This window comes from Copadichromis virginalis, linkage group LG3, assembly GCF_057382275.1.
Source record: "Copadichromis virginalis isolate Kocher_CV1m ecotype Utaka linkage group LG3, C_Virginalis_male_GT1.1, whole genome shotgun sequence".
Classification (NCBI taxonomy): Eukaryota; Metazoa; Chordata; class Actinopteri; order Cichliformes; family Cichlidae; genus Copadichromis; species Copadichromis virginalis.
In genome coordinates, this window is record NC_140620.1 from 62,623,889 (window position 1) to 62,642,334 (window position 18,446).

At 41.1% G+C, this 18,446-nt stretch overlaps 1 long non-coding RNA gene across 3 annotated transcripts; it reads right to left on the minus strand.

Annotated features, from left to right (window-relative positions):
• Positions 1-466: 466 nt before the first annotated feature.
• Positions 467-10,176, minus strand: LOC146716522 (uncharacterized). 3 transcript variants are annotated; one of them, XR_014918998.1, is made up of 4 exons: positions 9,980-10,175; positions 3,616-4,244; positions 3,089-3,463; positions 467-2,964 (listed from the first exon to the last, which is right to left on the minus strand). It is a non-coding gene; the product is annotated as an uncharacterized LOC146716522 (long non-coding RNA). The 3 variants fall into 3 exon arrangements; XR_014918997.1 differs by having other exon boundaries at positions 3,089-4,244; positions 9,980-10,176; XR_014918999.1 differs by lacking the exon at positions 3,089-3,463.
• Positions 10,177-18,446: the final 8,270 nt, after the last annotated feature.

Below are 18,446 nucleotides of genomic sequence, written 5' to 3' on the forward strand. Positions count from 1 at the left end.
CAATCAATTCATCACCAAATGTATAAATAAATAAAAGATGTGCTTACAGTCTGAGGAGATTGTCCCCAACACCACAGATCGCATTTGCAACACTGTCCAGTGATGCTGCATCTCCCTGCAAAGGATCATCTCCTCCTCTCTCAGGCGCCTCACAGCCATCACCTTCTCAAAGACCTTTCTCTTTGTCCGGAGGTCAGCAGCAGCTGCAGTTTAACAACATCAGATGGGAAAACATAGCAGCATATTATGATTCAAGAACAAAACATTCAACTGCTGCTCAGATACTGGGAGTTTGTTTAAAAAGGATATTTAGAAATCAAGAGCTTACGTTCACTTGTGCTCTGCCAGGGCCAAACGTCGCTCTGCATGAGGGCATCACTGGATACGATTTGCTTTGTTGCTTGTTTCCTTGTTGTAGTCGTCAACAGCAGCCGCCAAGCGTTTCTTCTCATCTAAGATAACCTTGCGAATTCTGTGTCGCCTCTTGTTGCTATCTGTAAATAATCATAAAAAGGAACACCTTCACATAATGCATATATTTACATTTTAATCTACACTCATCAATTCGTTTGCTAGAACAAATCACATCCAGCTTAAACAAACCTGGATCTGATTTTATTCTGTTTACAAAGTAGCTGTACAAGCTGTACAAACTGAGCATCAAACGGTCCGTTTCAAAGAAACTGTGACACCATTTTGTCTGTAAAGACTTTGTGTTCGCACTCTGATGATGACGACAAGCTCCTCTACTCGTGCCTGCAACGCTCCAAGGCTGCCATCAGTTTGATCCGTTTCTAAGTGAGAGGAATATTAATCAGAACACAGGATGAGTAACAGTCACCAAACTACAGTGGACTCTGTAATCACTGACTTGATGATATTCATTATAAGACATCTGGAGCCTTCATGTGCTGCATTATCATGAGATAACAAGTATGTTGGTGTTCAGCTTTATAAAACCAACTAGTACGACATCACTTCAACCCAGGTCCAATCCAATTTGATCAAACGCAACAACTCTGCCATCAATTCTGCTTTTACAAGCTTATTTTTCATTGTTTGTTGACACTGTCAGAAAGATCTTAACTCTAAGTTCTTTAATGAGGCCATGGTGGGTCCTGTTGTTATACACGAGTGCATTATATTGAGACTCACCTTCAGCCCATTGCTGCAGTGTGTCGTCATCCACACCCAGCTCATTTCTGCTCGCATTCAGGCTCTCCACTTGTTCTCTAAGGATCCTTATGATCTAAGAATACATTAATAAATGTCATTCATATGGACATTTTTAGAGTACTGGTGTTTTTGCCCCATTACCACACACATTAAAATGGGTGTTGAAAAAATGACCTTTAGATATCTCTGGCTCAAAGTGCGGCCCAGTTGTTCCACTTTCCTTTTGTTCCAGCCCAAAGCCAGGAGGCTCAGCATGTCTGTTCGCCCTGCATTTCAGTTAGTATACAAATAAGAATGAATGAGCAGGAGACTGAGTGGAATCTCACACACAGACACACACCTGCTTTAGACATGTACTTCGTTGTGATGGCCGCCCTAGACAGGAAACTGTTTACTTGCTCCACCTCTTCTCCAACTGTAGAACCGGCCCCATCCTGAAACGCACCTCCCCATTTGATCTATAGAAAGGAGGTCACAATACATGACTGCTGAATTCATTCAACCTTATAACAAAATGTCTTAAACGTATCCAAGACTACAAGCTGCAGTATACCTCGCACATCCAAGTGTGAGCTACTCAAAATGAAGTACACATTAAGATAAAGTCAAGTAAATAGTATTACGACAACACCAAGAGAAAAACAAAATAAATATCCACCCATCCAAATATGTATCCACACACACACACGTATGAGTATATGGTTATGGCGTTAACGTCATTTTAACAAGATTAACGCTGACAGCACTGATATATATGTGTATCTTACATCATTTGTGTGTCTCTGGATGTATTTCACAAACTCAGCAACTTCCTCATCTTTCTCAATGAAGACACCTTCAAAGTTCCCCTGCTCTGAAGTGCTGAACGAACACGGTGACAGTTGTTTGAAAAGAAACATCAAAATACAATTTTTGTACAAATCCATATTTGATTTATGTACACAATGCATAACGTACCTTGCATTTGATTGAAAGCGATAAAGCTTGCAGTTTCCATCAACTGAGACGGCGAGCATGTCTGGAGTGCAGGCAGGGCAGCTAAAGCATGGCTCCTTGCACATCCTGTCCACCTCACACTTTACAGCACTCCACTCCAAGAAACTTTTACTGAAGGCATCAGCTGATATTCGGCCAGTCTTTTAAGTAGAGGACAAACAACAGAATATTCACGGACAGTCATCATAAACATTGATTTGCACAATTTCCTTAAACTTGACAAATTTAGAAACTCACCCTTCCAAAATGGGCTGTTCGTTCATCCAGCACTTTGACAAAGGCCTTAAGTGACATCCCTGCTGCAGCTTCTTAATGTCATAGAAAGACTGAAAGACATCCATTGAAAACAGGGTGCAGAAATTTAAGGTGCCAGGCCAATATCCACCACCCTGGAAGTCCTTAACTGAGGGGGACCACATTAGGCCACAGCTGGTGCAGCTCACCACTGGCAGTGCAAGGTTATAACGGCCTTTAGGAAGGATAAGGAGAAATCCAGTCATGGCTCAACAAAGACATTCATTTTTTCCCATGTTGTTTTCAAAGCGGTCTGGTAAATCCAAATGACCTTTGACAGGTGCCCACATATACTGCGGGCCGAGGGTAATTCAAAACAATGTAGCAATGTACAATTTGCAATAAAACCTGCAAACACATCTATTGTGTATGTACTGTGTGACAAAAGAGCAACTTACCATTTATGGTTACAAGAGCCACAATTGCACCGGGTGAAACCTCAACGTTACCTGCTGGGCAGTCACACACAGTCTGGTCTTTGCACAGGCAACAGCCGAACTAACATTAAAAACACACAATATATATAAAAAGAATTGGAAATTAAATGATACACAATAAATATACAATAACAGCACACACTCATAGTACATAGCAATAAATGCATAAGACTTAAAAACCGTACCTATTGGATTGTGAAACTCTGATGAAGGCTGCAAAAACCCTCCTGTTACTGCCTCTCTGCTGTGCAGGACAAAGCGTGTGTGAACTGCAATATCACAGTCAGCACAAAGGAATGGAAGAGGCAGGCAGTCCAGACACCTCACAACTACTTGTTTGCCACACTGACACACACGGTGTGACTGTGGATCCAGAGTAGCTAACATATTGTCTATAAGACAAGGCCTGGCCTCTTTCCACTTTAGCAAGGACACCATGTTTCTGATCACCCAGTGAGTAGCAGCTGACTCAGACAACGTCTCACAAGTCATGGCTGCGTCCTCTTCTCCATCCTCCAACAACTGAAGGAGCTCCTGACGAAGCACCTCAGTTCCACACACTAACAGAAAAAAAATAAAGAAACTCTTCCACAAAGTGAAAAACACTCTAGGCAGTATGTTTCTTAGGACTGCACAAAAGCCCTGCCTAACTCAACTATAACAACAAATATAAAAGTAAAGGAATCACAATATATACAAGAAGGTAAAGTACCTTTTGTTGGGTTGACACTGGCAACATAACTAGGTTCTTCACGTGGACACTGATGCTGATCTGCAGACACTGGGGGGAAAAAGAGATTGAAGAATATTTACTTACTGAAATTCTTTGGTGAAAACAAGTTGTGAGATAAAATCAATGGTTGTGAGAACACTGACCACGTGGCAACTAGTACTTCGACTGGATGATGGTCTTTGAGGAATAAAATCTCCCTGTCTGTCAAGGGCGGCATCACTTACATTTTGATTAGATACCTTGAGTTTGTAAATGATCAGATTACATAATTGGAATACAATGTATCCAATTCAGGGTTGCAGGAGGATGAAGCCTATCCCAGCTGATACAGGACAAAGACAGGCTGCCAGTTTATTGCAGGGCTAACACGATATGTGTAACAGAAAATCCACTTAAATGTTTGATATTTCTTATAATAATCATAATTATGACTATTATTTAAAGGTTTCTTTAAATAATACATTTTGATTTTTTATAACCTCTAAAATATAAACCTGAGCTGTTTCAGATTCTGACCTCTGACCTCACTGCAGCTCCCTCTTGGAAGTACGTCTGCTTCTTGTCTACCCCCAGTGATGACCGCCTGCCCTTGATATCACGTACTGTACCTGAGGAACAAAAAAGGACAAACACTTGCCTTCATTTAAGAAGTACATTCATACAGAGGTAATCTATGGAAACACACTAGTTCACCCTTTGGGAGAAATCAGTTCCTGTGAAACATTTCTGTAAATGAACATCATGTGGAGAATGAATGAAATGAGTTCTTCAGGTGACTCAGCAGTCCCACACTGACAAATGAAATCTAGTTAAACTATTAAGCATATTTGCTCTTCTGAAATCTGTGTTAAACAACAACAAACATAAATTAGTAACAAAAATACAGCTGAGTAGAGGCTTTACAAACCACCAGCAGCCATAATGCTAAATTTTAATCTTCAAATGTTTCTGAGCCGTCTTCAACCTGCTTTTAACACATTAAAGTCCCACAGTCAATGCAGCCTGACTCAATCCTAGATGTTCAGCACACAGAGACACAGAGGTGCCTGTCATGTATTGATATGGCTATGTCTTAAGGTGATGACCTTTGAACCGGATGTTGTTGTCCGAAGGAAGCCCCGTTAAGTGGCTAGTTGTAAGATGGACAGTGTTCAATAAAGCAACATAAAGACCGTGCTTTATGTCCTGATTCAATTCAGAGTGCTCTGCCTAATTTAGTAATAAGGTGAGCATACAACAATGGCGACGAGGACGACACGGACCTGGATTTGTTTTTGTGAGAAGTAGACCCAGCGGCGGCACGGTGTTAGCGAAAAAAAAACTTGTGGGCTAACATGGAAAAGTCGGGTATTCAACCGTTCGCCTGCTACACGGATCCAGCTACGCTCGGACCGAGATGGACGCGCTGGTTAACATCCTTCGAGTTGTTTGCTGATGGGAAAGGTCTTATTTTGACGGATGATGCTACAGACGCGATCAGACAGCGGAGACGCGCTCTTCTACTGCACATGGCCGGACAGGACGTGCAGGACGTCTTCTCCACTCTACCACAGACGGGAGAGGCAAAGGATTACAGCGCTGCGGTGACTGCGCTCAACACTTACTTTGTTCCTCAAGTGAATGCAGCATACGCACGCCAAACTTTCCACAAATTGTCCCAAACACCAGGTGAGACTGTGCAACAATTTTGTACACGTTTGAGGCGAGCTGCAAAAGACTGTGACTTTCAAGCTGACAATGATAACCAGATACGGGACGCTATCCTGAGTAAATGCACTTCTGAATATGTACGGAGAAAGCTGCTTGAGGAGGGTCCAGGCTTAACTCTAAATCGCACGTTAGAGGTGGCTTCACACTGTGAACGTGTGGAGGAGCAGATGGCGGCGATGAGCGTCACCGGGGAAAAGAAAGGAGAGGACACGGTCAGCCGGATTTTTACAGCAAAGAAAGAGAAGAACAACAGACCAAAAGGAAAAATGAAAGATGATAATAAAACAGAAAGACAGTGTTACAGGTGTGGTTATACTGACCACATGGGCAAAGATCCCAAATGCCCAGCACGAGGACAAACATGTCACAAGTGTAATGGTAAGGACCACTTTTCAAAAATGTGTCGTACAAAAAGACAAAAGAAACAAAATGTGAATGCTGTTGAACAAGATGATTATGCATTTACTGTAAATGATGATAATATACCTGAGAAACTTACCTTTTCTGTTGGGGGAATAGAGTTGAAAATGTTAGTTGACTCTGGAGCTACAAGTAATGTGATGGGAGAAAACATATGGGAAAAGCTAAAAGCTGAAAAGATAAAATGTCACTCATATGTACCCAAAGAGCAGAGGAATTTATATGCATATTCCTCAGCACAGGCACTCACGGTTAAAGGCGCATTCAGATGTGAAATCAAGATTGGTGACAGGACTGAAGAGGCTGAATTTATTGTGATTAGAGGTAATGGTGAACCACTCCTGGGGAAAAAGACTGCCATAAAGTTAGGAGTGTTGAAAATAGGTGAAAATGTGGCGGCTGTCACAGATTTAAAGCACACTCTTAAAGAAAAGTATCCAAAAGTGTTCAAAGGAGTAGGAAAACTAAACACCAAACAGATCAGCCTGTACATTGATCCAAATGTGAAACCAGTAGCACAGCCACTGAGGCGCATACCTTATCATTTGAGGGATGCAGTGGAGAAAAAGATCAATGAACTAATCGACATGGACATTATAGAACGTGTAGAAGGACCTACACCTTGGGTAAATCCTGTAGTGGTACTCCCAAAGAAATGTGACAAAGATATCAGAATGTGCTTAGACATGAGAAAAGCAAATGAGGCAATAATCAGGGAAAGATACCCCATACCCACTGTGGATGAAATCTTGCAAGGACTAAACGGCTCTGCAATCTTCACCAAACTCGATCTCAAGTGGGGATACCATCAACTAGAGCTTACCCCGGAGTCAAGAGAGATAACTACATTTGCAGTGCACAACGGAGTATACCGGTACAAAAGGCTAATATTTGGAGTCTCATCAGCTAGTGAGCAATACCAGCATGAGATTGCCAATGCACTAGCTGGCATTGAAGGAGTTGAGAACATTTCAGATGACGTAATCATACACGCGCCAGACCAAGAAACACATGATAAGCGCCTGCATGCTGTGATGAAGAGACTCTCTGACTGTGGCCTGACACTAAACTCAGAGAAGTGTCAGTTCAACATGGACAGACTCGTGTTCATGGGAATACTGCTGACACAGAAAGGTATCGGCCCGACTGAAGAAAGAGTGAGAGCTGTGGTGGAAGCCCGAGAACCGAAGAATGCTACTGAGGTGAGAAGCTTTCTTGGACTGGTAGGCTTCAGTAGCAGGTTCATACCACAGTTTGCTACACTCTCTGAACCACTAAGACGTTTAACTCGAAAAGAAACTATGTTTACATTCGGGCCAGAACAAAAGCAAGCATTTGAAAGACTAAAGACTGAGTTAGCCAGAGCAGGTACCCTAGCCTATTTTGACAAAGAAGCCCCAACCAGAGTCATAGCAGATGCAAGCCCTGTAGGCTTGGGCGCAGTGCTAATACAAATACAGAACGGAGAAGAGGTACCAGTGTGCTACGTAAGTCGGAGTTTAACAGACTGTGAGCGAAGATATTCTCAAACAGAAAGAGAAGCCCTAGCACTGGTATGGGCATGTGAGAGACTACATCCATATGTGTATGGCAGGAAGTTTGACCTCATCACAGACCACAAGCCATTAGAGGTCATATACAGCCAGAAATCTAAACCTTGTGCACGCATAGAAAGATGGGTTCTCAGACTGCAACCATATGACTTTAAAGTAGTGCACATTGCGGGAAAGCAAAACATTGCGGATTCACTGTCAAGACTGCTGGCTGACACCACGTCAAAAGAGACACATAAGCATGAATCTGAAGAATATGTGAGATTTGTTGCAGTTAATGCTACTCCAAAAGCACTCACAACAAGAGAGGTTGAAGAAGCCTCTGCTACAGACTCAGAATTAACAGAAGTGCGAAGAGCTATTGAAAATGGACACTTTGAAAAATGCAAAACATATGCACCCATTGCAAATGAACTGTGTGTCATCGGCTACATAGTTTTGCGGGGAACTCGCATTGTATTGCCAGAAAACCTCAGAGCTCAAGCACTGTCACTAGCTCATGAAGGACATTTAGGAATTGTTGGAACCAAACAGCATCTCAGAACAAAAGTTTGGTGGCCAGGGATGGACAAAGCTGCAGAAAAGTTTTGTAAAGCTTGTCACGGATGTCAAATAGTAGCCAGACCAGATCCACCTGAACCACTGAGAAACACACTTTTACCAGATGGACCATGGCGAGATGTGGCGGTAGACTTACTGGGACCACTACCTTCGAACCACTCAATACTTGTACTGATAGATTACTACAGTCGGTACTATGAGTATGATGTAATGTCATCTACAACTGCTGAAAGAGTCATTGACTCTATTGACTGTATATTTAGCAGACATGGGCTACCAGTTACAATCAAATCTGATAACGGCCCACAGTTCAAATCTGAGCTGTTCAGAGAATATTGTGAAACTAATGGAATCAAACATATAAGAACTACACCAAAATGGGCTCAAGCAAATGGAGAAGTGGAACGGCAAAATGCATCATTGATGAAAAGAATCAGGATCGCACAAGCCGAAGGACTTGACTGGAAGCGAGAGCTAAGAAAATATGTAACAGTGTATCGCAGCATTGAACATCCAACCACGGGCAAAAGTCCGGCAGAACTACTGTTCAACCGCAAAATGAGAGGAAAGTTACCGAACATCAGTGAGGCAAAAACAACGGAGTTGGACGTGCGTGACAGAGACGCTGAACAGAAAGGAAAATCAAAGCTTTATGCTGATGAACGAAGAGGAGCTGAGTATTCAAAAGTTGACTCGGGAGACACAGTGCTGGTTCAACAAGACAAAGTGGACAAGTTTACAACACCATTCAACGCAACACCACACAAAGTTGTAAGCAGAACTGGAAACCAAGTCATTATTGAATCACCAACAGGAGCTCGCTATCACCGGAATACCACACATGTGAAGAAATACGAGACGAATGAGACCAGAGAAGGACACTATGACACAATACCTGAAAGGGAGGAAGGTGAAACACCCACAAAGATTGACACCTTCACTCCAACACCACAAGAGGGCTCCCAGGGGCCAGAGAGACCAAGTAGATCACAGAGGGCTAAAAAGATACCCGAGAGGTTTCGTGATTTTGTGGTGAAATGAACTATAATATGTTAAAGTGAAGAGGTAACTTAAAGTTGGCAAGTTTCAAGTTCATATGTGTATTTCGACATGTATATATTGAAAAAAGAAAGGTACATGTGTGGTGAGACAGTTAGATTATATACTTGTTAGAAAGTAAGACAAGAAGAATGTTCAGTGTTGGAAAAAAAAAAAAAAAGACATCAAAGTTATTACAACTAAAGTTTGAGTCTAAGGAAAAGGGGGATGTCATGTATTGATATGGCTATGTCTTAAGGTGATGACCTTTGAACCGGATGTTGTTGTCCGAAGGAAGCCCCGTTAAGTGGCTAGTTGTAAGATGGACAGTGTTCAATAAAGCAACATAAAGACCGTGCTTTATGTCCTGATTCAATTCAGAGTGCTCTGCCTAATTTAGTAATAAGGTGAGCATACAACAGTGCCGTTTAAAGTTTAGTGATAACCTGAGTCACTGATCATTTGCAGTATTACAGAGTCTGGCAGTCTTTGCATGATGTCCACGTCACTGTGAGTTTCTAGCTGACTCTCAGGTGTGACAGGTGTGCCAGCAGGAAAGAGTAATAATAACCTGCATCCTGAGGTTTGTCATGCAGGATTAAAGCAGCCAGGCTTTGTTCACACAGCTAGGATTGTATTTTACACTGACCCTGGGTCAGTATAAGTATCATACAGTTTAAACGAAGCACTGAAACTTGCACATATTTATTACAGATGCACTGAAGCTAATCGAGATATTTGCTGTCAATCTGTGGCTGCGATTAAACACTTTACTGGAAACTTTATTAACTAGTAACTTCATCAGTCATGACAGAAGCTAATATTTCTGTGCTAACATCGTTTAAACAGTAACAGCTTTCCTCCAATATAAGCTAACGTTTACACCGTAACTTTAAGCTAGCACCATAAAGACGGTAAAACACGTAATAACATCTACAAATGCATCTTAAAGCTGTTATATTAGCACTCGGTGTATTACTAACATAACCACATTAACATTACTGACACTCGCAGACTTTTAATAGTCATTCTATAAATGCTGTCCGTTTAAATGGTCTTACCTGGTGGTCCATATGGTCCATAAGTGAAGCAGAGGGAGCCTGACCATGCGTCACACGTTTGACGAGTTGGGAGTGAGAACGTGTTGGGCTATAAGGAACACACTCACTTCCTGAGCCCTGGGCAATAAGAGACGTTTTGTGTTTTATGATTTATTGATATGTTTGATCCTTTCTGACCTGCGTTAATGAAGCAGTCATTAGAGCACCATGTCCGCTAGAATAGTTCTGTAGTTTGATGCTTGAGTCGTTGCAGACTTGTTGAAACTCCCTCACCCGTCAAAGCAGCGTCTTTGTTATTCGCGTCCAGCAGATGGCAGTGTTTCACTGTCTGACGGCTGTCTGAAGCTTCAGCTGGATTATCCGTTTGCTATGTTTGCCATGTTACAGTGGGGAGGAAAAACTCCTTTTTAACAGGAATATCTAGACATGAGTGATTACTGCAGTGGGGCACTATCTGTGCTATCTATAAGAAATGTTAGCAACAATAAAACTCTGAGGATCAGGGCTCCATTTCACTCCAGTGTTCAGTGGCATTTTAAAAGAGTGAATACCGACGCTGAATGTCTTTGTAAAGCAAAAGCACTTTGTTAGCCTTTACAGAGCAAAGCTATGGATCAATGTGCAGTGAAGAAAAATCGAGGTGGCCAGTCTGTCCTTTCCTAACCAATCACAGAGCTCCTTACATTGCACCATGTGGCTAATTTGTGTTTTACTGATATTGCTGGGCTGCTGTCAATCATTTTGTCTTTATATTACAACAGAGCATTGACCTTTAACCTGTTTAATTCATACTGAGTATTTAAAAAAATGTATTGTCATAATAAATTGTGCCTCACTGAAACACCATTTTGCATTAGCCTCTATCACCTGACTTGTCACTGATGATATCACTGCATGAGCAGGCGAGCGGTAGCGGCGGGGGGGTGTAGGTGAAGCTCGTGAAGAACAAAATTCTGTACGAGCGGACGCAGTGAGTCCAATAACCAGGGGTAACTGGAAATAAGGTGTTGTAGGTTGGCTTCCACAGTGTAAAGAGACACTTCTCCCTCATGCTCTAACAGCTAGTAAATCAATTTAGAAGCAGAGTCGATAACGGCCTCCTGAAGCTCCCTAGGTGGGGTGACTGCCGCTGGATCCATATCTGGCTGGTCCGTACCGTCACGGCGGGTGAGGAGAGCCGTGTGAAAATAATAAATGAGGATCCAATCGCAGGCAGTAGTGGAGAAGTGAAGGTGGTTTATTGAACACAAAAATAAATATGGACAAACAGCAAATGGAGCACGAAGTAAACTAGACTGGAAACAACTAAACTACAGAGCACAAACCTGGACAAGAACGAGCAGAGGAGCTGGACAGCAGGGAGAACACACGGGTGAGACATGGTGGATACACAGACGCACCAGCAACTACAATGACAGAGGACACGACTTAAATACACAGAGAAACACAGGGGAATTACACACAGGTGGTGGACACAGCTGGGAATAATCACCAAGACGAGACAGAGGTCAAACTGAACACACTCACATGAGACGCAGACCTTCACAATAAAACAGGAACAAGAAACCATCACACTAAGACGCAGACTCGACATAGAGAGAGAGACAGAAAATGACACATGGAACTAAACTAAACCTGCAAAAACATGACAACTCAAAATACTGGGTCAAACTGACCCAGAACCGTGACAGACTTTCTATAATGTTTTGCTTGAGCATGTCCTGCTTTTCTGTAATGTTATTTCTACAGTTTTAGCAGTTCTTCTCGAGGGAAAGAGAAAGATGTAAAAATCTTATACGTTATATATGTTAAATAACATGTGTAGTGCTCACATGTAATGCAGATGTTAGCTTTGATCTAACCAATAAATCCTGATTGGATGTTGTTAGCGTTAGCACTTGTGTTTGCTTCCCTGCTGTACAACAGCATTACCAAAATACAACTGAAGAAACAAACTCAGTTATGAAAAGTTTGTGTTCAGTTTGCAGTCGCTGAAAATAATTACACCTTTGGGAATGACATGGAAATGCTCCCACACTAAAGATTGGGTTTTGTTTTGGGGATTTTCCATCTTAATTTATCTGTCTTATTTGGCTACATCTACGACACTGCTATGCTCTCTCTTGCCTATGTTTTCGTGGCTGCTGCTATCTGTATTTTAATATATATATATATATATGCAATGAAAATTCCCGTCTCGCCCCTCGAGGCAGTCTGTATACTTTAAGCTCGGGTAGTTTTTACACAGGATACGGGAGGATTATTGAGAAGAACCTAAGCAAACACGTGACAAGTTTTCAACAGGAATGAATGACAGTAAAAATGTTACCTCACAGATCGTTTTCATGCCATCAGTAATGAGCTGGTTTCAGCTGGACTGGACACACTCAAATGGCAAAGAAGGTTGTGTAGCCTTTGCAGAGAAGATGAAATGCATTCATGTAAATCAAAATGCATCTTTTAATTGAGGTAGAGGTTTGTCAGAGATATTATTCTCATAATGTACCTTTGTCCCAGCTGATTACCTTCATTAAACAGCAGGTTGCAAAAACCTCTTGTGTACCTCTTTTCAACCACTGGGAGGCGCTACAGCTTCATTCCTTTCACACTAAGGCAGCGGTAGGGAACTCCAGGCCTCGAGGGCCGGTGTCCCTGCAGGTTTTAGACGTTCCCTACCCCTGCACTAAGGCCTTTGAAATCTTCATTAACACTGAGCTTGAAATTTCTATCAGTCGAATGCAAAGGAGTCCTGTGGTTGTAGGACAGAGGTAGGGAACGTTAATCTGCCATCATTTAGATTATATGACAACAACCTTCAAATCTGAAGTCTCAGAAATCTGCTTCATGTACAAGTTCCTCCAATAATCAGGGCTAATATCACCAAATTGTACATAAACAGACTTTTACATGTTAAATATTTCTCAAATATGGGGAAAAAAACAATATAAAATACTATATTATTAACAAAATATCTTAAGATACAGCTACAAATTGCTTGAAACATTTGCAATGAAATATATAAAACAGCTTTATTGTCAGTGAGGACAAAGTTATAGTGATGCTGTGCTGGAGTGTTCAAAAGAAGACAGAGACATGAAGTATAAATATTGTATAATATTAAATATAAGAAAGAACAAAGTTATAAAAACATTAATAATTGAAATCTGCAACAATATTCACATAAAGTGTAAAATACAGAGTTAACTGTTTAATAGGTAAAGTTTAGGTCTTGCAGTCGAACAATGATCCCAAACACAGCAGCAAATCTACAGCAGAATAGCTGAAAAGCAAAGTCCAGACCTCAACCTGGGACATTCAGAGAGCTGTGCTTAAATAAATGCCCACAAAGCTCAAAGAACTGAAGCAACGTTGTAATGAAGAGTGGGCCAACATTCCTCCACAACAATATGAGAGACTGATAAAGTCAAGCAGAAAACAATTAGCTCACATTTGTGCTGCTAGAAGTGTTTCTAGTTATTCACAGGACTGTAGTTTGAATTTAAAGAAATGTGAAAGTGCACTGAAATTAACATAAAGTTATTGCAATTTTTAAAAAAAATCAAGAAATCTAAGAGGAAGAAACAATGTAAACCACACAATTGTTTTCCTTATATTCTCCACACGGCAATGCACATAACAGACATAAAATATTTGCATTTATCAATAGAAAATATACAATTTTTCCATAGTCATAGCCAGGCCCGATTACTGCCAAACCTGTGCTGAATCAATCACTTAAACAGGACCTGTCTGACAAAGTAGAGTAGACCAAAAGATCCTCAAAAACTACACATCATGGCGCAATCCAAGGAAATTCAGAAGCAAATAAGAAACAAAGTAATTGAGATCTCTCAGTCTGGAGATGCAACGTCAAGATGAACAGAATCCAGTTTCTGGGATCCTGAAGGAGAATGTCTGGCCATCTGTTCACGACCACAAGCTGAAGTGCACTTGATCCAAAGCACACCAACAAGTCCACCTCTAAGCAGCTTAAGTAAAACAAAATAAAGACTTTGGAATGGCTTAGCCAAAGTTCATACGTGAATCTGATTGAGGTGCTGTGACCTTGGAAAGGTGGTTCATACTCAAAAACCCTCCAGTGTGGCTGAATTACAACAATTTTGCAAAGATGAGTGGGCAGAAATTCTTCCAGCACCTCGTAAAGGACTCATTGCCAGTTATCCCAAACGCTTTATTGCAGATGTTTCTACTCAGGGTGGCCCAACCAGTTATTAGGTTTAGGGGGCAATCACTTTTTCCACACAGGGCCATAATAATGGCCGCCTTAATAATAAATGCCTTGATTTAGGAACTACTTTTAATGTTTACTTGTGCTATTTTGCAAAAAATAAAATCTCTGCAAAAACATCAAAACTGCTGACCGTCTGACCTCAATATGAAATTATTAATCTTTTGACCAAAAACATTTAGATTTGTAAAAATAAAGAAACCATAGAGGAACAAACAATGTTGTTTGCTACGTTCTAACATGGCAATCTAAATAACAGTAATGCAAACATATATATTTATCAATAAAAACAGATCGCCTTTTCACTGTTACAAAAGTCAAGTACATCAATGTTTGTTCAGCTTTCATAAATGTAAGTTTGTAAGTACATAGTACATTTTTTGGTCCAACTTCTTTTAATACATGCAACACATTTCAGAACATTTGGGACAGAGACAACAAAAGACTGGAAATACTTCGTAAAAATCTGGTGAAACACTTTAAAGCCAGTGGGATTAAATGGGAAACATAAAATTTAATACTAGACAAAGACCGATTGAATCATGAAGCAAAGAATTAATAACTAAATCACAAGTAGAAAATGTTATGCAGATATTATTGGATAGATTTTGGTGTAGAAAAAAATGACAAGAAATGAAAAATGAAAGTTATCTGGTCTTTTTCTTTAAAGAGTAGCCTACTGTAGAGCAGCAACACTGACAAACACCATCATCACCAATACTGCAGCTAATACAATGATCCAGGAGGAAACTTGAAAAAGCAGGAAAAATGTGACACTGATCAAAATGAATACATCAATTATTGATCAAAGAGAAAATGCATACTACCACAATGCATTGTTATTGCATCTCAGTTTCTCACCATCACTGATAATCTGACGTCTGCTGGACCTCAGGAATCGTCTCCATCACCTCTCTGTGAGGAGCAGAGAGCACTCGTGCTGCACATCCCACCTGTGTGCTGTGTTTACGTGAACCTGAGAGCACAGCTGTAGTGGTGACAGTGAATGTAGCGTTGGTGTTGGACACACTGACAGTGTTGTACTGTGAGAAGCTGAGGTCTTGTTGTGAGAGTGTTACAGTGGGAGCAGGTCGACCAGTGGCTGAACAGGAAACAACCCACTCTTCAGCAGAGTTTGACTCTCTGACATCAACAACAGGTTCATGCAGCTCTGTGAAGGATCAGGAGATATAAAATAAGGAGTATATTGTTAAAGATACATTGACTTCTAACACATGTAACGCATGAAGGTAAAATTTCTTACCATAAGGATGTGTTACACGATTTATAAACCCCAGTTTGTTAATTATTTGTTCATTATTCATAACTATATACTTAATGTTTTAAAAATTAAGTGTTTTTGGTCAAATGGAATTTCTTTTTGGGTAATTTTAGCCCCTTTTAGCCCTCTGCCAAAATGTTTTAACCTTTCTGTCTCTAACAGTAAAACATCGTTCCTTTATCTTCTGTGTCTGGTGTGTTGGTCAGGATTAGCTAGCTTGGCAAAAAGTTCACATTAAACAAAGTGTGTTACTGTGAGGTGTGTGTTCGTACTATGAGTCACAGCTCGAGTTTTCTTGCGGGTGAAGGTTTTTCACCTCGCTGTCATTCTTGCATAAAAGTGTTTGACCCCTTCAGGAAAAAAAACGAAATTTGGGATTATTTTTTGTTTTGTTCATTGTGTGTATTTGTTTCTACTTTTTACTTTTTCTTTTACTGTGTACAGCACTTTGGTCAACCTGTGTTGTTTTTAGACATGGTTATTGATTGATTGATTGATTGATTGATTGATTGATTGATTGATTGATTGATTGATTGATATGTCTGTGATTAAAATACAGCCTACTCCACATCCTCCAAGTTACAGAGAAGAGGAACCATCTGGGGTGAACTTGTGCACTTGGTATTGGCTGTCATGGTCCCTGTGCCTCTCCGGCTTGCTCATGTTGGCCACAGGTTTGTTTTGTTTTCTCTCCTGCTTCCCTGGGTGGAGCTCATTGTGGGCTCTCACCCTTGGCCCACGTATCTGCGGTGATTTCTACACCTGTTGCTGATCAGGCGGCGTCCCCCTTGCCTATTTAACGCTGCGGCACGGAGTATTCGGCACTGGAACGTTGAACCTCCCATGTTCGTGCTCTCAGCTCTCCTAAGACAAACTCTCTCAGTGTTGTGTGGCGTATTGATCTAATTGGACTCTTTGTGTTTAGATCTCCCCGGAACTGGTGGCGGACCCTGACCTGTGATCCCTGTGTGTGTCAACATAAGTGGAAATTGGAGCGAGAGTGGCTGTGGAGAAGCGAGTGTGCGTAAGAAGAGGAGTGGCGGAGTTTGGGCCGAGTGGGGAGCGAGTGTGGATTCCTTCCCCTGGAGCCCTGAAGCCCTGCCCCATGCACTGTATATACACATCACTGTGGTTTCCCTTCTGTGTTAATAAATTGTCAACCCTTTGCTTGCCAGAACGCTGCCTGCGTCTGAATCCATCTGTTAGCCCTGACATTGGATACCTGGAAATCAGTGAAGGGACCATTAATGCTTCAACTTGTACACAGGTTTGAGAGCAACCACCCAAAAGCTTCTGCTAATAAACACTAGTCTGTGTTTGTGATGCAAATGTTTCTGGCTGTGTTCACAAACATTTAGTAAGGTGAGTGAGGAATATTAATACTTATTATTAGATCATTAGCAGACTGTAGAACTTGACTGCACGCCAAGGTGGCAGTTCAGCCATTTGATTCATGTTGCAGCAGCTCATGAGTGAATGAACATCGTGCAATAAAAGTACTTCTAGAAGTACATTTTTGCAAAAACGGACATTGTGGAGGAATGTAGGGAAGACACGAGGGAGCCCAATATTTTACTCAAACGTTAATCGCTGCATCACACAACTGAACATTCAAAGCGCCAAAACCTAACCCTCTCACTTCCCGTTACACTGGGTATGAGTGGAGCTACCTGGTGGTATGTACTTACATTTATTTAAATGTACTTGAGTAGGGTAGAGTCATGCTAATGACCTAATAATTTTATTCAGGTGTGTTGCAGCAGAGATACATTTAAAAGCTTCAGGACGCTGGCTCTCAAGGCCTGGAGTTTGACACCCCTGCTTTACACAAAGATGGGTTAAATCACAGTGCAAAGAATGAATGAATAAATGAAATATAAACAATAAATAATTATTAAATAGTCTTACACATCAATGTCATTGGTTGACTTTTGAAGTATTTGAATCCTTATTGGGTTCCCTGAGTGACAGAAGGATTAAAACACTTTAAAATCAGTACTGAAAATATGCGCAGACATTACTGGATAGATTTAGGGTTAGAATCAATAAATCACTATCATGTTAAACACTCTTAGAGTTCAAACCTTCGTAGAAACATAAGTCCAGTATCATGGAATGAAACCTGAAGGTGCATTTGAGGGTGCAAAACGTTTCGTCGGCATTGTTGTGTTTGTTTGGGAGAAAACTTACAAACACACAGTGCAGCACTTCAGAGTTACACTGCTAGCGATCGAAGATTTATGTAAATTCGACAAGCTAAACGCATTCTGTACTGTACAGCAGGAGTCCCCAACCTTTTTGCACCACAGACCACTTTAATGTCAGACAATATTTTCAGGGAACGACCTTTAAGGTGTCGCGGATAAATACAACAAAAGAATAAAAAAAAGAAACTGTGGTATTTTGTAAATATAATAATAAACGTGACTTGAGCTGTGCGCCAACAACAATGACAGTGACATCCTCCTCTCTGCTTTTTAATGCTCTCTGGTCACTATGGTAACGCGTAAATAGTTCTTTCAAAATAAGACACAACTACAACCATACATTTCACACCGGAGGATCAACTCTCGCGGAACGGTACCAAAAGACTCACGGACCGGTCCGTGGGCCTATTAGGGACCGCTCCTGTACAGGAGACACTGGACTAGATTGATTGACAATGGTCTACAGCAATCAGAACGCACAACGCGATGTACTGTAAAAAAAATAAATGAATCAGCGAAACAGCAAGTGTCACTTTTGGCCACGAACAATTTAGGGGAATTTTTATGAACAAACCCAGAGTGTTAAAAAAAAACTTAAAACCATTTTTATTTCTCAGCAGCATCAATAGTAACAAAAACGCAATTTAGTTTTCGCTGTCAAAGTCGATTTAACTGAAGTTACGTGTTTCCGGTTACTGTGGAGCTCCACGGCAGCTGCAGCCAGAAGCT